Raw genomic sequence first — 7,285 nt, forward strand, 5'->3', positions numbered from 1 at the left:
GAGCAAAGAACATACAGTTGTTTGACAACAGCTATCATTCATTGGGCATTTGTTATGGTCCTTAACCATCAACCATAATACCATTCAACACCACAACAATGAGGTTCAATCAAGCGGTTGCTGACGCAACTGTCAAAACCATAGCTTCCTGTTCTTCAGCTCACTTCACTAACACTTGTTATATTCTCAACACACAACAAAGGCCCAGCTTAAGATTCGGTACCCAACGATGGCTGTCTCCTGTAGGAAAGAGGAAATTCTCTTATGAGTTTACAGTCACCGTGTGTAAACTTCCGTGAATACAGAAAGCTTCCTTTCTCAATATCGAGTGTACGTGGGCTACATTTTTGCTGACACGAAACACACAAAAGTTAGAAAAAAACAGAAATATAGTGGTACCGACAGAAATCTGTTTCCATCCTAACTTAAAACGTAAATGGTGTTCGCTTATAAACACGGAATCGACACATTAACAGACTTGACATACATCAAAACAAAACAAGCCTGAGAAAAGGACTCACAGATGTTCACTCTTCGTGGAAGTATCTTCTTTCCAATGATGTAAATTAGTGCCAGACGTGGTTACATAAACAACAATCGTGTCAATTTAGAGCTCTTTAGCTTTCGTTTAATAAACATTACAGTTCCAACGCACAGTTGAGGCCCACACACAAACTCTGTCTGACAATCTTTCACGTCATCTGGTACCTGGCCAAAGATATACATTACCACCTTCCCTTGATGGAAAGATGCGTACAGTACATCACCATAGAGTATAACCTATGTACAACACCTGAGACATATCACATCGTAGATATTGTGCCATTCTTGTCGATAATGCTGCTTGCAAGAAATTATAAAATGAGTTTCTGCTACGAACTTGTAAAAATACTGCAGTTATATGTACCCGTAGTAAACCGCTCAGGAAAGAGATTGACAAATGGAGGATTTTTCGTTCACATTCTCATTTTGTTATCAAAGATTTCCACTTGCATAGTTTCAGAAAATATTTAATAATCGTGATATATGTTATTGCATTATTTCTTTGTCCATTCAATACTCCTCTTCAAATCGATTCACACTGGGCGTCTGGAATAGAACGTCAAAGCATGCCTTTCAGATGGCACCATTCACACAACGTAACGGTGGGGAACGTGAAATTAAGGTTTCACAAGCTGCGACATCGTCGCGAAAAAACACAGTGACCCGTATATGTAATAAGTTTCCTTTAATTTACGTCCATGGTCACAATCTTTTCTGTTTAACATATTACCAGTTTCGGTCTTTAATGACCATCATCAGATCTGTCTAATAAAATCAAAGTCCTAATGCACTGCAGCCATAGTGGCATAGTCAACTGTTAAATGCGGAATCAGCAGTGCATTAGGACTTTGATTTTATGAGACAGATCTGATGATGGTCATTAAAGACCGAAACCGGTAATCTGTTAAACAGAAAAGATTGTGACCATGGACGTAAATTAAAGGAAACTTATTAGTGAAATTAAGGATTCTCGGGAAGATAGTTGTAACGTTGATGACTGTAGAGAGAGGATGGCGTTGTCTGGTAACATCGGCAGTTAATCTAATCTAGCCGTGCTCACACGAGTTGAAAGTGTGAATTTTACGTTTTTGCGTCTTCTTCATTTTTGTTTTATTGTTTCCTTTGTTTTCGTGACATTTTCCGAAAATTCGATGAGGACCTGGATATTTTTTTCCTGTGAGTGTCCTTCCACAAAAGAGACCAGATATATGAAATCGAAAAATGACTTCGGCTTTACACTACCTACACAAGGAAACAACCGAACTGTACATAAATAAACCACAAATTGATGAAACAATTTTCATTCAAAAACTTTTTGTAATATAGAAAAAGTTGGCTCTAATGTGGAGAAAAGTACAGTAGTTTTCGTCCTTATTTGTTACTTTTAAAGAAAACCAAACACAATGGTCAACATAACAATGGTGTGTGGCGAAAGGTACTTCTGGTATGACAAACTGGTCCCCCCCCCCCCCAACTCCCACCATGTTCCATAACGAATGACACTTGGGAAAGATGATTATTGTCGGTAGACTTCTGTATTGGCCCTAATTTCTCGAATTTTTTGTCGTGATTATTACGCGAGATGTATCTGGAAGGAGGTAACATGTTGCCCGATCCTTGCCGGAAAGTGCTTGCTCGAAATTTCCATAATAAACCTCTGCGTGATGCACAACGCCTCTCTTGCAACGTCTGCCAATGGGGTTTGTTAAGCATCTCAGAAGAGCTCTCGGGCCGATACAACGATCCCGTAACGATACACGACTCTCTTCGTTGGTTCTTCTCTGTCTCTTCTGGCAGTACTACCTGATAAGGATCCCATATTGATGAATAACACTCAAGAATCTGTCGAACAAGCGTCTTATAAGCCACTTCCTTCGTGAATGACTTATACTTCCTTAAGATTCTTCCTATGAATCTTAGTCTGGCATATCCTTTTCCCACTGTCTGTTTTATGTGGTCATTCCACTTAAGGTCGCTCTGAATAGTTACTCCTAGATAGTTTGTGGGTGGATACTGTTTCTAGCAGTTTCTCATCAACAGTGTAGTTGCACGGTAGCGGATTTCTTTTCCTACATATGCAAAATATTTTACATTTATTTACGATAAAGGTCCACTGCCGGAGCCTGCACCATTCATCGGTCCTCTGTGGGTCATTCCGCAAATCAAAACTATCGTCTGGGATTGCTACTATGTTACAGATAACTACATCATCTGTGAACAGTCTTAAAGGTCATCTCACGCTTTCTCCTAGATCGTTTATATACATCGTAAACAGTAACGGTCCTACCACACTTCCTTGGGTTACTCCGAAAATTACCTTTACATCTGTCGTTTTTGTTCTGTTAACAGCGACTTATTGAGTTCTCTCTGCGATGAAGTCGTAAACCCAGTCGCAAATCTGGTCTAATACTCGATTGGCTTGTATTTTTTCACTAAACGGCAGTACGGGATGGTGTCAGATGCCTTCCAAAGTCAAGGAACAGGGCATCGACCTGAACTCCGTTGTCTACAACGCTATGGATTTCATAGAGGAACAGAGCGAGCTGAGTTTCGCAAGCTCTCTGTCTGCGGAATCCACGTTGATTTTTGTAGAGGGGATCTTCCTTCTCCAAAAATTCTTGAGCATAAAAGATATTCCACAATTCTACAACAGACTGACGTTACCAATATAGATTTTCAATTGGGTGCATGTGGCCTACGGTCCTTCTTGAAAACGGGAATGACATTGCGCCTTTTCCAGTCGCTAGGAACCACTCGTTGCTACAGCTGCTGCTGGAAGGGGAGCAAGTTCTTTCACATAATCTGTGTAGAGTATTACAAGTATCTCATGTGGTCCTGATGCCTTTCCACTGCTAAGCGATTGTAGTTAGTTTTCTATTCTACGATCGGTTATCTCAACATCTGCCATTTCGATATGATTGAAAGGAGGGACTGTGTGACGATCTGCCGGCCGGGGTGGCCGAGCGGTTCTAGGTGCTACAGTCTGGAACCGCGCGACCGCTACGTCGCAGGTTCGAATCCTGCCTCGGGCATGTATGTGTGTGATGTCCTTCGGTTAGTTAGGTTTAAGTAGTTCTAAGTTCTAGGGGACTGATGACCTCAGAAGTTAAGTCCCATAGCGCTCAGGGCCATTTGAACCATTTTTTTTTTTTTTTTTTTGTGACAGTCTTCCGCAGTGAAACAATTTCGGAAGACCGAATCCAGTATTTCGGCCTTCTCTCTGTTATCTTCTGTTTCGGTGCCAGTATGGTCTTTGAGTGAATGAACAGGTGATTTCGTACCACTAACTAATTTTACATAAGACCAAAACCTCTTAGGGTTTTTACTCAAATCAGCTGACGAACTATTGCTTTCAAAGTCATTGAACTTTTCTCTCATTGATCACCTTACGCTCATTTCCACATCGTTCAGCTTTTGTTGATCAGCTAGGTGTTGACTTCTCTCGAACATGAGATGAAATTCTCTATGTTTACGGAGCAGTTTTCTAACGAGGCTATTATACCATGATGGGTCTTTCCCATCCCTTACGACCTTGCTAGGAACATATTTACCTATGATGCTTTTGAGTTTTTTCCCATTTTTGCTCCACATCTTCGTCCTTATCACTGAATATTTGATGCTGCCTACTCAGTCAGCAATTTGTATCCTGTCACTCTTGCTAAGCAAAAATACCTCCCTACCTTTCTTGACATACCTTTTAAAACCCATAGTTATATTTCCTATTGTAGTGGACTGTTAAGGTAGCCAGTCCACAGTGACGGGTAGCCGAAAGGCACACGTACACACACGCCGACTGGGGTGAAGTCTGAAACAGGATACGGGATGATAGCTATAAAGAAAAGAACGGAGCTTCTCGTACACTTAACTTTAATTTCTTGTTGTACATTGCTCTTGATAATACAAGGGAGACTCTCTCCAGATATGGTTAATGGCGCCTTGCTAGGTCGTAGCCACAGACTTAGCTGAAGGCTATTCTGTCTCTCGGCAAATGAGAGAAAGGCTTCGTACGTGTAGTCGCTAGCAATGTCGTCCGTACAACTGGGGCGAGTGCTAGTCAGTCTCTCGAGACCTGCCATGTGGTGGCGCTCGATCTGCGATCCCGACAATGGCGACACGCGGGTCCGACATGTACTAATGGACCGCGGCCGATTTAAGCTACCACCTTGCAAGTGTGGTGTCTGGCGGTGACACCACATTCCTCCCCCGCAAATCGGCGAACGGTCGTGTGATAAGGCTTCCGCCCGCCGTGGGGAGGACCCCATGTTGACGTATGGGATGAGGTGGGGAGCTTAACAACAGGCGAGGCTGTGCCACCCGCACCCGGCCATTCGGTCCGAGGGGAGCTAGGAAACGCCTGGAAACCTAGTCCAGGGTGCACGTCAACATGCGGTGTATGCGCCCGTAATGAGACAGGAGGGGCCGAAGGGTCGACCTCCATTGCGTCGGGGGATCCGACGCGCGATGACGACATCTGGGCCGGAGCGGGCAAGAGTTCCATGGCGGAGGACAGCTGGTCACGGGAAGCGATCGGCGGCGCGTGACCCAGGGAGGCGCTGGGCGGCTGCAGCGAAGCGTCCACTGCGGGCGGCGCCGGCGGGAGAACAGGCGGCGGCGGCGGCGGCATGTCGCCATGAGGCAATAGGGAAGGCAGCGTCGGTAACACCTGGGGATGAGGCGAGCCAGTAGATGGGTCCCCAGGGCGCTGACCGGACGGCACCGTCGCTGAAAGCAGACGGGGAGCGGCAGAACCCGGGCGACGACAGAGGTGCAGCTGATTGAGATGCCGACGCACCTCACTAGAGGCCCCCAAAACCAAATACATCGCGCGGCCGAGGCAGCGAAGAATGCGCCCTGCGAGCCAACGCCGTGAACCTCGATAGGTGTGATAAAAGACAACGTCGCCAGGAGCAAAAGCAGGAGTCTGCCGCTGCACAGGAACCTGATGCGGTGGATGCAGCAAAGACATCAAGGTTCGATGAGGACGACCGTGGAGCAACTCAGCCGGCGAGCGACCATCGTGGGGCTGAGAGCGATACAAAGACAAAAAGAGCAATAACGCGTCCTCCCGAGAATGCGACTCTTTCAATTTCAACATCTGTGACTTGAAAGTCCGGACCAATCGTTCAGCGGCACCATTTGACTGAGGCGAAAACGGCGCGGATGTCAGATGTCGAATACCATTGGCCTTGCAGAATGACTGAAATTCTGCGGACATGAATTGTGGGCCATTGTCGGAAACAATAGTCCGTGGAAGACCTTCAATGCAAAAAATAGCAGACAATGCTTGGATGGTGGCAGATGATGTCGTGGAAGACATCCGGACAACGAAAGGAAAATTACTGAATGAATCTACCACAACCAACCATCGAGCATTCCAGAACGGACCAGCAAAATCGACGTGCAAGCGTTGCCAAGGGGAAGTGGCATTCGGCCATGCAAAGAATTTCCGCGGCGGTGCGGATTGTTGTTCGGCACACGCCATGCAAGAAGAGCACATATTCGTAATCGCAGCATCGATTCCGAACCAAGTACAGTGCTGACGAGCAAGTTGTTTCGTGCGCACTATACCCCAATGTCCTTGGTGAAGAAGCCGTAAGACAGAGGACTGTAACGAACGTGGGACCACGACTCTGGACTGATCATTATCAGAACGCAACAACAAAACACCACGTCATACAAAAAGTCTGTCCTTGTGAGCAAAAAATCGGCGAACCAATGGATCCTCGATCCGAGACTTCGACAAGGGCCATTGCGTAGCAACAAAACGCAAAACAGTAGCAAGGACAGGGTCAGCAGCTGTGGCTGTAGCTACACGACGAAAATCAATCGGAAACGATTCGACCACGTCATCGGTTTCCAAATCAATGAACATGCAAGCAAGTTCGGAAGAATCGAATGCTTTATCCTCAGCAACAGGCAAATGGGACAACGCATCAGCGTTGCCGTGCTTAGCAGTGGACCGATACAAGATATCGTAGCGGTACTGCAAGAGAAAAATAGACCAGCGAATGAATTTCTGTGCTGTACGTGGAGGTACAGGTTTGTGCGGATGAAAAAGCGATGTCAAAGGTTTGTGGTCTGTGATGATGGTAAAGTGACGACCATACAAGAAATCGTGAAACTTCGTAACACCAAACACGAGAGCCAAAGCTTCTTTCTCTATTTGTGAATAATTCCGTTGCGCTGACGAGAGCAATTTGGACGCAAAGGCAATAGGGCGATCATGCGAACCATCTTTGTGCGCAAGCACAGCACCGATCCCGAAATCCGACGCATCTACCATCAACAAAAGCGGTTTCTGGGGATCGAATGGCGTAAGGCAAGGATTTGAAAGCAACGCCGATTTCAACTGGCGAAAGGCGCGTTCGCATTCCGCCGTCCAGACGAACGGAACACCTTTACGGCGTAAGCGATGAAGCGGGGCTGAAATGGAAGAGGCATTGCGCAGAAAGCGATGATAATAATTTATTTTACCCAGGACACTCTGTAGCTGCTTCACATTCTGTGGCAAAGGCAAGTCCTGTATGGCACGGAGGTGCTCTGGACTCGGATGTATGCCTTGGGCATTGATTACATGTCCCAAATATGGTAAGTCACGAGCAAAAAACACACATTTGTCCTTCCTCAAGCGAAGACCATTTTGCCGCAATACCTGAAATAATGTTCGTAGGTTGGCTAAATGTTCGGCTTCTGTCTTGCCAGAGATCACAATATCGTCCAGATAGTTTGCTGCAGTAGGGAC

At 45.8% G+C, this 7,285-nt stretch overlaps 1 protein-coding gene across 3 annotated transcripts in view; it reads right to left on the bottom strand.

Moving 5' to 3' along the window:
* Positions 1–703, bottom strand: part of LOC126248053 (protein transport protein Sec16A-like) — a 252,926-nt gene extending 252,223 nt beyond the window's left edge. For all 3 annotated transcript variants that reach the window (XM_049948690.1, XM_049948689.1, XM_049948688.1), the window contains exon 1: positions 522–703. The gene's annotated coding sequence lies outside the window, so the exon portion shown is untranslated. The remainder of the gene's footprint in view (positions 1–521) is intronic.
* Between the last annotated feature and the right edge of the window lie 6,582 nt (positions 704–7,285).

This window comes from Schistocerca nitens, chromosome 3 (genome assembly GCF_023898315.1).
Source record: "Schistocerca nitens isolate TAMUIC-IGC-003100 chromosome 3, iqSchNite1.1, whole genome shotgun sequence".
NCBI lineage: Eukaryota > Metazoa > Arthropoda > Insecta > Orthoptera > Acrididae > Schistocerca > Schistocerca nitens.